The sequence below is a fragment of the Garra rufa genome, chromosome 1 (assembly GCF_049309525.1).
Source record: "Garra rufa chromosome 1, GarRuf1.0, whole genome shotgun sequence".
Classification (NCBI taxonomy): Eukaryota; Metazoa; Chordata; class Actinopteri; order Cypriniformes; family Cyprinidae; genus Garra; species Garra rufa.
This window is the reverse complement of record NC_133361.1, coordinates 66781474-66799682: the sequence shown is the minus strand read 5'-3', so window position 1 is coordinate 66799682 and position 18209 is coordinate 66781474. Positions and strand designations below refer to the sequence as shown.

General features: G+C 43.2%; 10 non-coding genes across 10 annotated transcripts; 2 read left to right on the top strand and 8 right to left on the bottom strand.

The window, feature by feature from the left end:
* Positions 1-317: 317 nt before the first annotated feature.
* LOC141298738 (5S ribosomal RNA) lies at positions 318-436 on the bottom strand. The gene has a single exon (XR_012341636.1). It is a non-coding gene; the product is annotated as a 5S ribosomal RNA (ribosomal RNA).
* Positions 437-520: 84 nt separating this feature from the next.
* On the bottom strand, positions 521-639 carry LOC141298729 (5S ribosomal RNA). The gene has a single exon (XR_012341633.1). It is a non-coding gene; the product is annotated as a 5S ribosomal RNA (ribosomal RNA).
* A 753-nt stretch (positions 640-1392) lies between these two features.
* LOC141319235 (5S ribosomal RNA) lies at positions 1393-1511 on the bottom strand. Its single transcript, XR_012353503.1, has one exon. It is a non-coding gene; the product is annotated as a 5S ribosomal RNA (ribosomal RNA).
* An 84-nt stretch (positions 1512-1595) lies between these two features.
* On the bottom strand, positions 1596-1714 carry LOC141298721 (5S ribosomal RNA). Its single transcript, XR_012341631.1, has one exon. It is a non-coding gene; the product is annotated as a 5S ribosomal RNA (ribosomal RNA).
* Positions 1715-2467: 753 nt separating this feature from the next.
* On the bottom strand, positions 2468-2586 carry LOC141298715 (5S ribosomal RNA). Its single transcript, XR_012341629.1, has one exon. It is a non-coding gene; the product is annotated as a 5S ribosomal RNA (ribosomal RNA).
* Positions 2587-3339: 753 nt separating this feature from the next.
* Positions 3340-3458, bottom strand: LOC141298710 (5S ribosomal RNA). Its single transcript, XR_012341627.1, has one exon. It is a non-coding gene; the product is annotated as a 5S ribosomal RNA (ribosomal RNA).
* An 84-nt stretch (positions 3459-3542) lies between these two features.
* Positions 3543-3661, bottom strand: LOC141298705 (5S ribosomal RNA). Its single transcript, XR_012341623.1, has one exon. It is a non-coding gene; the product is annotated as a 5S ribosomal RNA (ribosomal RNA).
* Positions 3662-4414: 753 nt separating this feature from the next.
* LOC141312306 (5S ribosomal RNA) lies at positions 4415-4533 on the bottom strand. The gene has a single exon (XR_012349219.1). It is a non-coding gene; the product is annotated as a 5S ribosomal RNA (ribosomal RNA).
* Positions 4534-4787: 254 nt separating this feature from the next.
* trnat-agu (transfer RNA threonine (anticodon AGU)) lies at positions 4788-4861 on the top strand. Its single transcript has one exon. It is a non-coding gene; the product is annotated as a tRNA-Thr (tRNA).
* A 599-nt stretch (positions 4862-5460) lies between these two features.
* trnar-ucu (transfer RNA arginine (anticodon UCU)) lies at positions 5461-5550 on the top strand. The gene is given in 2 exon segments: positions 5461-5497; positions 5515-5550. It is a non-coding gene; the product is annotated as a tRNA-Arg (tRNA).
* The last annotated feature ends 12659 nt before the right edge of the window (positions 5551-18209 follow it).

Below are 18209 nucleotides of genomic sequence, written 5' to 3'. Positions count from 1 at the left end.
TGGTGAATGGAAAGGTGAGCTCTAAAATTAGCAACTCCTCAATCCAACAGTTTGGTGACTGTCCTTTGTTTGTCATGCTGCTCTCTTATACAGTTGTACTTCCTGCTTCCTGTCATGTGTCTAGTCACATGGCAGGCCAACCATCCATTTTTTAAAGACACACACTCACTTAAAATGTTAAGAGTAATAAAATGGCCTAAAAAACATGTAAAACACTTAAAACTCTATAATACATTTAAATGATTGTAATAAATAGAGCGGTAAAACACGTCTTTCTAAAAGCCAGCATATTATATAAATAGTGAAGAAAAGGCAAAAGCTTACAGCACCTGGTATTCCCAGGCGGTCTCCCATCCAAGTACTAAGCAGGCCCGACGCTGCTTAGCTTCCGAGATCAGACGAGATCGGGCGCTCTCAGCGCGGTATGGCCGTAAGCGAGGGTTGCTCCAAAAAGTGGGCCATTTAAAGATCAGCCTCCGTAAAAGCCAGCATATTATATAAATAGTGAAGAAAAGGCAAAAGCTTACAGCACCTGGTATTCCCAGGCGGTCTCCCATCCAAGTACTAAGCAGGCCCGACGCTGCTTAGCTTCCGAGATCAGACGAGATCGGGCGCTCTCAGCGCGGTATGGCCGTAAGCGAGGGCTGCTCCAAACAGTGGGCTATTTAAAGATCAGCCTCCGTAAAAGCCAGCATATTATATAAATAGTGAAGAAAAGGCAAAAGCTTACAGCACCTGGTATTCCCAGGCGGTCTCCCATCCAAGTGTAACAATCGGCCTTATCAGCCGAGTTACAAGACTAAAATGGGGTCAGATTTAACTGTGAGAGATGACTAGTGGTTAAAAGAATGAGACATAAAAGAAGATTGGTTTAAATAGATTTGGTTTATTTACAAGGTTCACATAAAAGACTTTAAAACAACACGATAAAACGAGGTAAACGCTGTTAAAAGAATACAGTTCATTTGTCCATACCCTAAAAACAGTCCAAGAATCCCAGTGTGTTGATAAGTCCAATGTGAGTGTCCACCGGTGTATATACAATCCACAGAAAGTGTAATCCAAAGTTTGCAGGTGGTGAATGGAAAGGTGAGCTCTAAAATTAGCAACTCCTCAATCCAACAGTTTGGTGACTGTCCTTTGTTTGTCATGCTGCTCTCTTATACAGTTGTACTTCCTGCTTCCTGTCATGTGTCTAGTCACATGGCAGGCCAACCATCCATTTTTTAAAGACACACACTCACTTAAAATGTTAAGAGTAATAAAATGGCCTAAAAAACATGTAAAACACTTAAAACTCTATAATACATTTAAATGATTGTAATAAATAGAGCGGTAAAACACGTCTTTCTAAAAGCCAGCATATTATATAAATAGTGAAGAAAAGGCAAAAGCTTACAGCACCTGGTATTCCCAGGCGGTCTCCCATCCAAGTACTAAGCAGGCCCGACGGTGCTTAGCTTCCGAGATCAGACGAGATCGGGCGCTCTCAGCGCTGTATGGCCGTAAGCGAGGGCTGCTCCAAAAAGTGGGCCATTTAAAGATCAGCCTCCGTAAAAGCCAGCATATTATATAAATAGTGAAGAAAAGGCAAAAGCTTACAGCACCTGGTATTCCCAGGCGGTCTCCCATCCAAGTACTAAGCAGGCCCGACGCTGCTTAGCTTCCGAGATCAGACGAGATCGGGCGCTCTCAGCGCGGTATGGCCGTAAGCGAGGGCTGCTCCAAAAAGTGGGCCATTTAAAGATCAGCCTCCGTAAAAGCCAGCATATTATATAAATAGTGAAGAAAAGGCAAAAGCTTACAGCACCTGGTATTCCCAGGCGGTCTCCCATCCAAGTGTAACAATCGGCCTTATCAGCCGAGTTACAAGACTAAAATGGGATCAGATTTAACTGTGAGAGGTGACTAGTGGTTAAAAGAATGAGACATAAAAGAAGATTGGTTTAAATAGATTTGGTTTATTTACAAGGTTCACATAAAAGACTTTAAAACAACACGATAAAACGAGGTAAACGCTGTTAAAAGAATACAGTTCATTTGTCCATACCCTAAAAACAGTCCAAGAATCCCAGTGTGTTGATAAGTCCAATGTGAGTGTCCACCGGTGTATATACAATCCACAGAAAGTGTAATCCAAAGTTTGCAGGTGGTGAATGGAAAGGTGAGCTCTAAAATTAGCAACTCCTCAATCCAACAGTTTGGTGACTGTCCTTTGTTTGTCATGCTGCTCTCTTATACAGTTGTACTTCCTGCTTCCTGTCATGTGTCTAGTCACATGGCAGGCCAACCATCCATTTTTTAAAGACACACACTCACTTAAAATGTTAAGAGTAATAAAATGCCCTAAAAAACATGTAAAACACTTAAAACTCTATAATACATTTAAATGATTGTAATAAATAGAGCGGTAAAACACGTCTTTCTAAAAGCCAGCATATTATATAAATAGTGAAGAAAAGGCAAAAGCTTACAGCACCTGGTATTCCCAGGCGGTCTCCCATCCAAGTACTAAGCAGGCCCGACGCTGCTTAGCTTCCGAGATCAGACGAGATCGGGCGCTCTCAGCGCGGTATGGCCGTAAGCGAGGGCTGCTCCAAACAGTGGGCTATTTAAAGATCAGCCTCCGTAAAAGCCAGCATATTATATAAATAGTGAAGAAAAGGCAAAAGCTTACAGCACCTGGTATTCCCAGGCGGTCTCCCATCCAAGTGTAACAATCGGCCTTATCAGCCGAGTTACAAGACTAAAATGGGGTCAGATTTAACTGTGAGAGATGACTAGTGGTTAAAAGAATGAGACATAAAAGAAGATTGGTTTAAATAGATTTGGTTTATTTACAAGGTTCACATAAAAGACTTTAAAACAACACGATAAAACGAGGTAAACGCTGTTAAAAGAATACAGTTCATTTGTCCATACCCTAAAAACAGTCCAAGAATCCCAGTGTGTTGATAAGTCCAATGTGAGTGTCCACCGGTGTATATACAATCCACAGAAAGTGTAATCCAAAGTTTGCAGGTGGTGAATGGAAAGGTGAGCTCTAAAATTAGCAACTCCTCAATCCAACAGTTTGGTGACTGTCCTTTGTTTGTCATGCTGCTCTCTTATACAGTTGTACTTCCTGCTTCCTGTCATGTGTCTAGTCACATGGCAGGCCAACCATCCATTTTTTAAAGACACACACTCACTTAAAATGTTAAGAGTAATAAAATGGCCTAAAAAACATGTAAAACACTTAAAACTCTATAATACATTTAAATGATTGTAATAAATAGAGCGGTAAAACACGTCTTTCTAAAAGCCAGCATATTATATAAATAGTGAAGAAAAGGCAAAAGCTTACAGCACCTGGTATTCCCAGGCGGTCTCCCATCCAAGTACTAAGCAGGCCCGACGCTGCTTAGCTTCCGAGATCAGACGAGATCGGGCGCTCTCAGCGCGGTATGGCCGTAAGCGAGGGCTGCTCCAAAAAGTGGGCCATTTAAAGATCAGCCTCCGTAAAAGCCAGCATATTATATAAATAGTGAAGAAAAGGCAAAAGCTTACAGCACCTGGTATTCCCAGGCGGTCTCCCATCCAAGTACTAAGCAGGCCCGACGCTGCTTAGCTTCCGAGATCAGACGAGATCGGGCGCTCTCAGCGCGGTATGGCCGTAAGCGAGGGCTGCTCCAAACAGTGGGCTATTTAAAGATCAGCCTCCGTAAAAGCCAGCATATTATATAAATAGTGAAGAAAAGGCAAAAGCTTACAGCACCTGGTATTCCCAGGCGGTCTCCCATCCAAGTGTAACAATCGGCCTTATCAGCCGAGTTACAAGACTAAAATGGGGTCAGATTTAACTGTGAGAGATGACTAGTGGTTAAAAGAATGAGACATAAAAGAAGATTGGTTTAAATAGATTTGGTTTATTTACAAGGTTCACATAAAAGACTTTAAAACAACACGATAAAACGAGGTAAACGCTGTTAAAAGAATACAGTTCATTTGTCCATACCCTAAAAACAGTCCAAGAATCCCAGTGTGTTGATAAGTCCAATGTGAGTGTCCACCGGTGTATATACAATCCACAGAAAGTGTAATCCAAAGTTTGCAGGTGGTGAATGGAAAGGTGAGCTCTAAAATTAGCAACTCCTCAATCCAACAGTTTGGTGACTGTCCTTTGTTTGTCATGCTGCTCTCTTATACAGTTGTACTTCCTGCTTCCTGTCATGTGTCTAGTCACATGGCAGGCCAACCATCCATTTTTTAAAGACACACACTCACTTAAAATGTTAAGAGTAATAAAATGGCCTAAAAAACATGTAAAACACTTAAAACTCTATAATACATTTAAATGATTGTAATAAATAGAGCGGTAAAACACGTCTTTCTAAAACCCAGCATATTATATAAATAGTGAAGAAAAGGCAAATGCTTACAGCACCTGGTATTCCCAGGCGGTCTCCCATCCAAGTACTAAGCAGGCCCGACGCTGCTTAGCTTCCGAGATCAGACGAGATCGGGCGCTCTCAGCGCGGTATGGCCGTAAGCGAGGGCTGCTCCAAAAAGTGGGCCATTTAAAGATCAGCCTCCGTAAAAGCCAGCATATTATATAAATAGTGAAGAAAAGGTAAATTGATTTAAAGAAAAGGTCAATCATATTTAAAAGGTAGCAAAACATGCCCAAGAACCAATTCAGTGAGGTATGGCAATCACTGTCTTGCATCAAGTGGAGGCAGCAGGACGTACGAAGTGTTTATTCATGCATCGTCTAAGACGCCATCCCCACAGTTAGCATGCGGGTTGGCGCCGTGGCTTAGTTGGTTAAAGCGCCTGTCTAGTAAACAGGAGATCCTGGGTTCGAATCCCAGCGGTGCCTTGCAAATGGCAGCTTGGACCTTTTTGCCCTCCCTTGGACCTGAGGCCCTTACAGTGCCTCTGCCTTTCAAACGACACTGGACACTGCAATTGTGCAGAGACCCGAGGGCCTGTCCGTCCTGCAGAGAGAGAACGCGCTCTCTTACCGTTGGACGGCCACAGACCCGGAAGGTCAGCCTGGGTTTGAATCCGAGCAATGCCTCTGGTTGCGCGCCACAATACAGCCAACGTCGTGCTTTACGGCGAATGGACGGCGAATGGAGACACATAGAAGCTCGAGGACAGCGGGCGGTTTCCCTTGCAAAACTACCCTCTCACCTGCTTTTGAAGGATAGGATCCTAGGCTAACTGGTCCCACCAAGGAGGCGCCGTGGCTTAGCTGGTCAAAGCGCATCCCAGCGGTGCCTTTCCATCAGTGGCTCTCTCTGGCCTCGTTGTTGGATGGGAGATCCCGACGAGACTCTGTTTTTGAGCCATGCCTAAATTGTGCAAAGACCTGAGGACCTGTCTTTCTGCCCACACAGCGTGCCACTCAGCCGAGCTGGACAGGCACATATCTGTAAGAAAAGGGCTCAGTGGCCCAGCCTGGCATACCTACAGGGCTCTGTGGCGCAATGGATAGCGCATTGGACTTCTAGACTGACAGATGAGGCCATTCAAAGGTTGTGGGTTCGAGTCCCACCAGAGTCGTGGCTTTTGGCTTTCTTGTAACTCTCATACTGTGCAGAGTTGCCCTCAGGGAGTAGAAATTTGTAGACACTGGCTGCATCCGAAATCGCATACTTAATGAGTAGGTACTTAATTTCAATAAGTAGGTACTTAACAAGCACTAAAAGAGTACCTACTCTACAGCCAAATCTCGTCGAGTATGAATGCGATCCGCCATGATGGCGTTATCATGTGATCTACGACGTTAAAACAAGAGCAACAATTTAAAAGATATGAGCGACAGGTTTAATTCATCTATTTGTATATATTATCTATTTGTATATATTATGATGTTGATCAAATTTCTGGTCTTCCAGAAGAAACAGATACCTTTTTGTTTGTAGTACGTTTTTAGGCTATAACCCAGTTTAATCCTTAAGCAGCTGTTTTTTTTTTAAGGAAAGGCCTCAACCCACTTTGAGAAGTAGTCTGTAGCTGTGAAGATGTATTGAAAGCCTCGCGCAGTTTCAGGTAATGGTCCGCCCTGCTGAGAAAAACAGCTAAAACCAGCCTAGGCTGGTTGGCTGGTCTTAGCTGGTTTAAGATAGAAGTAGCTGGTTTTAGCTGGTCTCCCAGGCTGGTTTTAGCTGGTGGTCTCCCGGTCTGACCAGCTAAGACTAGCCTGGCCAAGCTGGGAAAGTGGCCAAAACCAGGCTAAAACCAGGCTGGTTGACCAGCTAAAACCAGCGAATCAGCCGAGGATGGTTTCAGCAGTTTTCTTTCAGCAGAGCAGTTAAATCAACTCCAACAAGCTCCCAAACTGCAGAAACCTATAAAATGTGAATTAGGTTAAGTGTGTGTGTGTGTGTGTGTGTGTGTGTGTGTGTGTGTGTGTGTGTGTGTGTGTGTGTGTGTGTGTGTGTGTGTGTGTGTGTGTGTGAATGAGATAGAGAAGGGATTGTGTGTGTGTGTGTGTGTGTGTGTGTGTGTGTGTGTGTGTGTGTGTGTGTGTGTGTGTGTGTGTGTGTGTGTTTAAAAAAAGCATATAATACAGTGGTTCTCAAATCCAATCCTCAAAATTTTGTAAAAGAGAGAGGACATAAATTCTAGTCTTTCATCCATGTACTTCTTTAGGACACAATATCACACAATTCAAATAATGTGAGATTGGGTCAAACCAGTTTAGCTCCAACCTTGATCAAACTCACCTTCCTTCAATTATCAGTGAATTTCATTCATTCAGTTAATCAACCTTGATTATCTTAATCAGGTGTGCTAGATTAGGGAGTTAAACTCTGCAGAAGAGTGGACTTTGAAAACCAGTGTGGAAAATGCCTAGTCTATGTGGATATTTTTTGTGCAGCAGATGAATCCCTGCTGGAGTCCCAACTGCCAAGCATATCATGACCCCTTGAAGGTATTTTACTAAAATTCACCATATTATATTTATTGTAATTATTTTTCTAGTTAGAGTAAAATTTAGTTTTAATGCCACAGTTGCTTTGCAGCTCCTGATTGAAGAGCCTCAATATTCTAACTCAGCAACAAAGAGTAAGTCAAGTTTTGTTCTTCACATTATTTAAAATAATATTGTACAGTCAAGGAGCAATCTGCAATATTACTTAACAGGCTATCGCACAAAAGTCTTAAAAAAGCGCCAAGAGACTGTTGAGAACCAGCAAGACATCCTGGCTATGCAGAGACCAATACTGGCTACTGTAGCTGTGACTGTGACAGAGGAAGACGTGGAATTCCTGGAAAATGGACCGTGCCAAACTGTGGAGGAACTGCAGATCCTTGACAGAGAATTGGAAAACAAAGAAAAAAGGGCCAAGATGGTAATACATCCCTGGAAACCTTAGGAAACAATACCAAGTATATAAAACTTTTTTCACAGTACACCCGTTATATATCCATGTTCCACTTTTAAAAGACATATTATAGCCCTGCATTTCAACCCGTCATAGGCCACTTTTATCCAGTTATGTTCAACTCTAATAGCTATTCTGCATTTTGCACTCTTGTTGTTTGTTTGTTTTCTAAGAAACCTTAACATAGGCTTATACCTAACCGAATCCGCAAAATATTAATAATGCAAAAAATAATAAGAACTAAATTTTTCCCTAAAGCTTTTTCACATAACAGATGTTTATATAGTCCACAAGACAATATCTGAATTTAATCCTGGCTTAATAAAAGCCTCGTCTGTGAAACCTATATTGTCATGCTGTCATGTTCTTTTATTATAAATAACAGTCTTTCTTTTTCTTTCTTTCTTCCTTTCTTTATTTTAATCAGAATAACTACCTTCAGTCCCTTGGGGGAATAAACCCAGGTGCGTCTGTGAACAAAATGTTGCGCAAGGTTGCAACAAACAATGTCCTTGGAGCCTACAGCCTTAACCCTTTGAGCGGTACGGTCCCACAAACGGGATTCTAATTTCTGTGCCCCTGGGAGTACGGTCCTACATATGGGATTTAGAACGTTCTGTGACGTCACGCAACTGACAAATTCAAAATTTCAAATCGGCCTCTTATGCCAACACAGAGAGGCAAGCGTGATAAAGGCTGTTCATATATCTGCACAACTAGCTACTCAAACAGTGTTTATAGGCACTTGAGCTTTTATTTTATATCATATACAAATCGTCACAGAAGAACCAGACACAAGATTACAGAGCATATAACCACAATAATGTAAATGTTACACGCTCACAATGTGCTTATTGTCACGAACACTCAGACCGTCTAAGAAGCACCACAACAAAAGTTCATAGTGCATATTAGCACAATAATGCTAATTTATTAATGAAACACAGGCATCCTATGCTCACAGTTTGTTTTGATGAGCAGCTGTCATATACGTTTACTCAAACAGTGTTTACACGCTCACAATGTGCTTATTTTATGTTTTTTATTTTATGGGGCATATAAGTCAAATATATCAATGAAACACTGTCACATGATGCATCACATAACTATAGTTCAGGCTATTGTTTACATATTACTATACTATAAAAAAAAACATAGCTTCCTTGACAGCTGATGGCATCACTATGCATTATGACAGAGTACGCGGGGATGTTTTTTTGCGGGATTGATTGGCGGGTTGTGACGTCTCTCCTCAATGCCGACCACATTACTTCAAAGTAAAAATGGAAAGAAAACTTACTCGTGATGAGATTTTGGACATTCTTTTCCACTCGGACGCTGAATCCGGCAGCTCTCAGACAGTGATGAAGAAGCTCACCTCCCGGAAAACCTTACAGACTGTGATCGTTCTGAGTTGCCGGCGATCCCTGACAATGCCGGCCCTGCCAGTGAGGGCGCTGTTGTGGAGGACTTTTTTCCAACCTGGACATCAGATCCATTCTCTCCACCAGACCTGGACTTTGACAACTCTGCCACAGGTGTTCAAGGTTGTGTGAAAAATCCTTCTGAGGCAGAATGTTTCAGACTGTTTATGAATGAGCAAGTGGTGGAGGAGACCAACAGGTATGCACATCAGCTTAAAGAGTCAGATACTATCCCTGGGAAGCTGGCAAAATGGTCAGAAACAACTGTAAATGAAATTTACACATTTCTTGCAGCAGTCATTCTTATGGGCCTGGTAAGAAAAAGGTCCTTGAAAGATTACTGGACAACTGATCCAGTAATACAGACGCCGTTTTTCTCCACTCTCTTTTCTCTGGATCTCTTCCAACTGTTACTGAGGGCCCTCCACTTTGCTAACAATGCCACAGCAAACCTCAGAGATCCTCTGAATAAAATTAGAAGTGTTTTCACCTCTCTAATGGCTACTTTTGAAAAGATGTTCGCTCCTCACAGGGACTTGTGCATCGACGAGTCACTGCTGCTGTGGAAAGGCCGGCTTAGATTTCGGCAGTACATTCCATCAAAGAGGAAGAGGTTCGGGATCAAGCTCTTCATGCTGTGCGATGGTCTGACTGGGTACGTCCACAATGTGATAGTTTACACTGGCTCCAGTACAGACATCACAAATACTCCAGGACTTGGTGTGTCTGGCTCAGTTGTGTTGACACTGCTGAAGCCATATCTGGGGAAAGGGCACACACTGTACATGGACAATTGGTACACAAGTACTTCAATCCTCCATCACCTGCTGAGAGCCAAAACTGGGGGTTATGGAACGGTAAGGGGCCAACAGAAAGGGCATGCCATGCTTCCAAGACCAGATGTCCAATGGGGAGACAATCTTCAAAAGCTGTAAAGAAATGCTGGCAGTGAAGTGGCATGACAAACGAGATATCCACATGCTGACAACGGTCCACTCAGCAGAGATGTCACCCTCTCAGGGTGGCCGCGGATCCTTAAAAAGTCTTAAATTCCGTTGTCCTAAAATAAGGCCTTTAAATGTCTTAATTTGTCTTAAATCTAAACCAAAGGGTCTTAAATTTTTTACACTTTGAAAAGGAAAAGTTTATCGTTTTGAGGAGAATCTCCTGCGCAGGTTCTAAATCTGTTCTGTTGCTAGACACGCGCTTGCTTGACAATGCCTCAGCGTTGCCAGATTTAGCGGGTTTCCGCCCAACTACACGCATTTGATTCGCAGATTAACTGTTAAGTTTAACCATCATAGAGTAAAAGTTTATAATTAGCACATGTTTTTACGTTTTACACACCTGACGCGAGCACGCGCAGAGGGAGAGAGAGGCGCGCGGCGCAATTCACACAGATTGATTCCTCTTTAACTGCTATTTGAACGGAAACGTACATACCAAGTCATGTCTTAATACCCGTTTTGGTATTCTGTTTAACAGTCGTTTATGTCTTCAGTTAACCGAAACAGCTTAGAAAGAGATGCATGCCAGTATTCGGTTCATGCATTTGGCCTTAACGAGACAACGTCCTATAAATACCTGCATTGAGAAACACTAGTTATTTTACAATTAATTATTAAATTTTCCCTCCTGAATACTAGTGTTATTGATTTTATTACTAACTTTATGTTGTATTCATTTACACTTGTCATTTGTGTAATTGTTCTTGTTTTGTTACTGAACTTTAGTTCAGATAGTAGTTTTTGTTGTGGATGAGAAGTAGCCTACCTAAAGTAAGCATTCAGTAATTAGGAAAAAACTAACTTTTTTTTTTTTTTTGCTGATCCGAAAAATGATCCAATCCATGACTCAAAATCCGTGTTTGATACACTGTTACATTGGCTTCAAAGTGTGTGAGAGCCTTGACTTTGTCATGGGATAGAAAATAATTTCTTCTTCTGGAATAGTGTTTTCTGTTGAAAATTCCCAAGAATAATCAGTTAAATAAAATAATAATTTAAAATATCTTCATAGTTTTGTGCTAGACTTTTGCGGGACTTTCAATTTGGTCTTAAATTTTTTTTGAAATGGTATTAAAAAGTCTTAATGTCTTAAATTTAACTTGGTCAAACCTGTAGACACCCTGCCTCTGGAAAGATAGACCACACTGATGGAGATGAGAAAATGAAACCCCAATGCGTGCTGGACTACAACAAGAAAATGGGTGCTGTGGATAAGGTTGACATGATGGACAGTTTTGTTGGCTATACTAGCAATGGTACAAGAAACTGTTCTTCCATTTTGAGGACCTTGCAGTTCACAATGCATTCATCGTTTACAAGGTGAAGCAGGATTCTAGCCTGACATACCAAAAGTTCAGTGAAAATCTTGTTCGCCAACTTGTGGAAGAACACCACACTCCCTGGAAGCCATCTGCTGGTGGACGCCCTCCTGCTTACAACAAAACTGTAACAAAAATGTTACAGCACTTGTTCTGTTAACTGTGTAAATAATGTATATCAACCTTGTAAATAATACTGTACAATAATTAAAGGAGAACTCCGGTGTGATATTGACCTAAAGTGTATTGAATCATGATACCGAGTGTGAACGTACCTTGCATATCTCATCTCGTCTTGTCCACTGCTGTCCGAAATCTGGAGTCAGTTAGCCGATGCTCACAACAGCTTGTCAATGAGAGTCAATAGGGCATCGAAGCAGTCATGTAAATAAATCACTGTTTTACGCCATTTACGAGGCACAAAGTAGCGCCACACTTCATCGGTAGACTTCCAAGGGCCTCGACATTTAAAACGAGACATTGAGAACTCAGAAAAAGCACCGGTAGTTTATTTACGATAAGATTTATACAGACAGTAACTGCCGGATGTTAAACGAGCGCCGCCATCTTGAATGTAGTCACGTTAAGTCGAGTGACGAGCAGGAAGGAAACTACAACCTGATAAGTTGAAAACCTGATACGTTCCTTCCTGCACATTAAGTCGAGTGACGAGCAGGAAGGAAACTACAACCTGTTAAGTTGAAAACCTGATACGTTCCTTCCTGCTCGTCACTCGACTTAATGTGACTACATTCAAGATGGCGGCGCTCGCTTTACATCTTGCATTTACTGTCTGTATAAATCTTCTCGTAAATAAACTACCGGTGCTTTTTCTGAGTTCTCAATGTCTCGTTTTAAATGTCGAGGCCCTTGGAAGTCTACCGATGAAGTGTGGCGCTACTTTGTGCTTCGTAAATGGCGTAAAACAGTGATTTATTTACATGACTGCTTCGATGCCCCATTGATCTCATTGACAAGCTGTTGTGAGCATCGGCTAACTGACCCCAGATTTCGGACAGCAGTGGACAAGACGAGATGAGATATGCAAGGTACGTTCACACGCGGTATCATGATTCAATACACTTTAGGTCAATATCACACCGGAGTTCTCCTTTAAGGAATGATTTAGCAATGTCATGCTGTAATTGTAATTAAATATTTACAATCATTTATTATTAATATTATAAAATTTCAATTTATGTACAAATGTTTTGATTACTGTTCTACACAATGCTGTTCTACACATACAAGAGATGTATACCTGTTCACGCTGTTAAGCTACCTTTATTTTTGTAAAACTAAGTACCCTGCACCAAACCAACTTTGGTCCAATTTTTTTTTCTAAAATCTATTCGAGTTTATTTGTACAGCGCTTTTCACAATACAAATCGCAGCTGTATAAAAATGTAGGCTACTACAATATATTTAGTAGCTTATTAGTGGTGACTACTGTATGTTAAGTCGATGTACATGTGATATAAATGTTAAAAACAGTAATGGTGTTATAAAAAACAAATATTGAACACTAATAGCAATGATAATGTGTTGCAATCAAACTTGTAGAAAATTTGTGTAGTGCTGCTGTATGTTGTTTCAAGGCTGGCATCATCGGCGGTCCTCTGAGGGGTTGGCATCATCTCTTCTCGGGTATTATGAATCCAGACAGAATCTTGTGTAATTCCTAGTTACCACAGGTTGGAAATCCTGTGGCAGAAAAAGAGAAACAAATAACTAGCATAGCTGCTAGCAAAAATTATGTGGTTAGCCCAAGCTGAAGAAAGTTGATGTGCATTTGATCAGATGTAACTGAAGTACAACGTTATGAGATACATTATGTGAATGCTTGGCTAAAGAGATGAGTCTTTAATCTAGAATCAAACATAGAGAGTGTGTCTGAACCCCGAACGTTATCAGGAAGGCTATTCCAGAGTTTGGGAGCCAAATTCGAAGAGGCTATACAATTCGATAAATATAGAGTTGTTACGGAGTGCCTGTCAGCCCCACTAGAGGGCACTCCAATATGGACTCTATGTTATGTGTTGTCTCAACCAACCATGTTTCTCTCTTGTCTGTGTCATGGCTGCGTCTGAAATCGCCTACTTCTCTACTAAATAGTAGGGAAAAGCAATAGGCGAGTGAATAAGTATGTCCGAATCCTAAGTATTTATAAAAGAGTAGGCGAGAATAAGTAGGCGAATGCACTAATTCTCGCGAGATTCGGGCGTACGTATACTTAAAGTGTGTCCGAATATGCCTACTTACTGTCACGTTTAACAAGGATGAGGTCTGGGTCCAAATGCAGGGTGAGTAGTATTTAATAATAAACAAATAAATAAACATAAACCAAAAGGCCAACACGGCACAAACTGGACGTAAACTTAAACACAAAATAACAAAATCAAGAGCACGGTCAAAGATCCAGAGAACATAGAACATACCAAACACGAGACAATGCAGACATGAATGCAGAGTGAGTGGAGATGATACTTATAGTCCTGATAGTAATTGTGAACAGGTGTGGGTGATCAGTGCTAATGACAAAACAGACGTGAAGAATCAGAGGAGTGAGTGCAAACAGCGACCTCAGGTGGCTGAGGGAAAACCCAGCGGAGTCACGTGAGCGGACCTCACCGCCAGAGGAACGCGAGCTGGCCTCGCCGCCAGCAGAACATCAGCGGACGCTGCCGCCTGAGGAACGTGAGCTGGCCTCGCTGCCAGAGGGACGTCAGCGGACGCCGCCAGAGGAACGTGAGCTGGCCTCGCCGCCAGAGGAACGTGAGCTGGCCTCGCCGCCAGAGGAACGTGAGCGGACGCCGCCGCCAGAGGAACGTGAGCTGACGCCGCCGCCAGAGGAACGTGAGCTGACGCCGCCGCGGCCGGAACAGAGAGAGCGGTCAACGCCGCGTCAGGAGCAGAGAGAGCGGTCACCGCCGCGTCCGGAACAGAGAGAGCGGTCACCGTCGCGTCCGGATCATAGAGAGCGGTCACCGCCGTGTCAGGAGCAGAGAGAGCGGTCACCGCCGCGTCCGGAGCAGAGAGCGCGGTCACCGCCGCGTCCGGAACAGAGAGCGCGGTCACCGCCGCGTCCAGAACAGAGAGCGCGGTCACCGCCGCGTCCGGAGCAGAGAGCACGGTCACCGCCGCGTCAGGAGCAGAGAGCGCGGTCACCGCCGCGTCCGGAACAGAGAGCGCGGTCACCGCCGCGTCCAGAACAGAGAGCGCGGTCACCGCCGCGTCCGGAGCAGAGAGCACGGTCACCGCCGCGTCCGGAGCAGAGAGCGCGGTCACCGCCGCGTCCGGAACAGAGAGAGCGGTCACCGCCGCGTCCGGATCATAGAGAGCGGTCACCGCCGCGTCAGGAGCAGAGAGAGCGGTCACCGCCGCGTCAGGAGCAGAGAGAGCGGTCACCGCCGCGTCCGGAGCAGAGAGAGCGGTCACCGCTGCGTCAGGAGCAGAGAGAGCGGTCACCGCCGCGTCCGGAACAGAGAGAGCGGTCACCGCCGCGTACGGATCATAGAGAGCGGTCACCGCCGCGTCAGGAGCAGAGAGAGCGGTCACCGCTGCGTCCGGAACAGAGAGAGCGGTCACCGCCGCGTCCGGATCATAGAGAGCGGTCACCGCCGCGTCAGGAGCAGAGAGAGCGGTCACCGCTGCGTCCGGAACAGAGAGAGCGGTCACCGCCGCGTCCGGATCATAGAGAGCGGTCACCGCCGCGTCAGGAGCAGAGAGAGCAGTCACCGCCGCGTCAGGAGCAGAGAGAGCGGTCACCGCCGCGTCCGGAACAGAGAGCGCGGTCACCGGCGCGTCCGGAACAGAGAGCGCGGTCACCGCCGTGTCCGGAACAGAGAGAGCGGTCACCGCCGCGTCCGGAGCAGAGAGAGCGGTCACCGCCGCGTCCGGAACAGAGAGAGCGGACGCCCTCCCTCGAAAAAATGCTTCTGCCCTCGCCATAAAGTAGGGGCGTGTCCGCGCCGCCTCAGCATTAAGGGCATCCATCGCCGCTAAACAGGCGTAGATGGTCTCGAAGCAAGCGGCTGACGCCGCCTCGAAAGACCTCTCACCCGCTGGACCCACTGTGGATGTCTGCATTCTGTCACGTTTAACAAGGATGAGGTCTGGGTCCAAATGCAGGGTGAGTAGTATTTAATAATAAACAAATAAATAAACATAAACCAAAAGGCCAACACGGCACAAACTGGACGTAAACTTAAACACAAAATAACAAAATCAAGAGCACGGTCAAAGATCCAGAGAACATAGAACATACCAAACACGAGACAATGCAGACATGAATGCAGAGTGAGTGGAGATGATACTTATAGTCCTGATAGTAATTGTGAACAGGTGTGGGTGATCAGTGCTAATGACAAAACAGACGTGAAGAATCAGAGGAGTGAGTGCAAACAGCGACCTCAGGTGGCTGAGGGAAAACCCACAGCCCCGATCATGACACTTACCTACTATATAGTAGGAAAAAAAGAGTACGTGAAGAAAGAAGTGCGTCCGAAACCTCAGTATTCCTAAAAGAGTAGGCGAGAAATCCCCAGATGTCCTACTGCTTCAGCCCAGATTCTGAAGTCTTCATCCAATGCACACTTTTCAATCCCAGCAGTCCACAGGAGGCCAAAACTTCATCATCGAACGTGATTGAGAACCGCAACGAGGGTGTTTACAAATGTGAGTATTACAACCAAAACACGGTTCCCTGTCTTAAAAATCATATTTCTTGAGCTACTTTATCGTAAACTGTTGATTTGCATAAGGTGCCAAGGTGTTATACAGAATAATCTATTTGTGATTTCGCTGTTAACATGTTTTATGATGTATAGCGAACATTAAGCTTCAGGTAGCACCAGGGTAGCACACGCACGTCTTCAAAAGCGGATTTACATAAAACAAATACATTTTAAAGACGTTTAATAAATGTCTATTTAACAAATGACAGGAAAATGTTCTAGAGCACATCACAACATGAAACATCTGAGTGAGTGATGGGTGTTATGTGAGAGTTCACTGTCACTGCTTTACATTAATGTAAGTAATGTAAATAGACCTAACTGAACTTCAAATTCATTTCAAATATAGCTATAACAGAACTTTTCTGATTCTTGATTTATGTGCATTTGTTGCAGATCTTTTGTGGTGGAGCAGGACCTGGGGGTGTTCCATAAAACAAGTTTACCAAATAAATCATGCTTATTTCAGTTAGTCTGACTTATTTTGAGCCAAATCAAGTGACAATAAGTCAGACTAACTGAAATAAGCCGGGCTTATTTGGCAAACTTGTTTTATGGAACACCCCCCTGAAAGGAAAGGTGACTGCAGATTTGTGGGGAAAAGTAAACTCCAAAACTTAATATAAAGATTGATCAATTTGTAACTTCCAATAAAGAGATCTAATGACATTGTGCTGTTAAAATTAAAGCTTTTGTATTATATTTGTGCATCTTTGTATGATCTGTAATGTCTGCAGTCTGGTGTGCAGTAAGAAAGGAGAAATCCATAGCAGCATCCTGGAAATGAGACCCTCCATCACTCCACCTGCTCTTTTGCTCATCTGGACCAGATGTTGCTGCGGTCTCTTCATCCTCAGTAGAAAAAGACTAAAAGACCAATATGTTTAATAAAGCTTTGTTCCATGTGTATTTATTTATGTTCATGGTGCCTTTTATTACTTTACTAATTTATTCATGTTTCCTGATGTTTGTCAGTAAATAAAATATAACATTTTCATAAGCGTATGCATTTATTCATTACTTCATTGAAAAAAACAACAACAACATTATGCTTGTTTATCTAAAAATATCATTAAAGGGATAGTTCGGGCATTTAAGACATTAAAGTTGTATGCAATCCTTATCAGCACTATAGTGTATACACACTGACCCACACTGCGTTCACCTCCCTGGTCAGAGTTCTGGCCGCTGGAAGTTTTTCAAGAAAGTAGTCACGGTTAGTTTCCGGGGCCTCAAAACTGTGCGTTTTTACGTGAAAAAAATATATGCGTTTCAAAGCTTGATTAATTTACATCACAAAAAACACTCCTAACAAAAATCATACCTCAGTTTTAATCGGCACTATATTCTTTCCGTTTCCATCAATCCGCGCTGCTGTCAGTTCGCACGTTCCGATCAGCTGTTCCATTACAAACTCGAATGACAACGACGTAAAAAGTAGAAAATTAACAATGGTGCGAAACTTGTAAATTCCCAGGTTGTGACCACAAGAATGTGCAGGGATCGCCGTTCAGATTCCATCGTTTTCCTGTTTCTGATATAGTTATGAGACAGCTTTGGCTGGTTGCCATCGGCTACTCTGCGGGAGCTAATATATCCAGTATCAAGGATTTTCGTGTGTGCAGTGCTTACTTCAGCGAAGGCGATTACATCCCCAACCAAGGAGGAAAAATCAAAAAATGGATTTTAAAGAGTTCTGCTGTACCAGTACCACGGGCAAGCTCTATTTACTAACTTTATGTCGCATACGACATAAAGTTTATTTTGAAGCTAACGTCGGTTTTTAGGCTAACGTCACACTGAGAATATTCTAACCGGGGCAGTGATAGCATCGACAATAATCGACTGTCTATGTGGTGAGAAAATCGGCAAATGTCATAACTAATGAATTAAATTGAATCTATATAACACAACAAAATATGATGCTTTGCTATATTTGTTATTGTCTGTAACTATGCGGAACGTGTGTCGGTATCATCGTGTTTATAAGTGTGCTTGAAGTCACATACAGGTAGGTCTAAACCAGGTATCTCCAACTCCGGTCATCGTGAGCTACATTCCTGCAGCTCGATGTTTTCCTATGACAGGACACCTTTCTCAAATGAGACATTCTGTACAAGCCTGCTAATAACCCGTTGATTTGAGTCAGGTGTGTGTTGCATCAGAGAAAAACTAAAACCAGCAAGACAGTAGCTCACGAGGACTGGAGATCCCATGTCTAAACTGTACAGTAAACAATCTGATGTTTAGACTCCTGTGGAAATCACGTGAAACGAGGTCTAATATAAATATATATATATCGTCTGTTCCGTCTGACATTGTGCTAAAATTGGTTTCATCATCA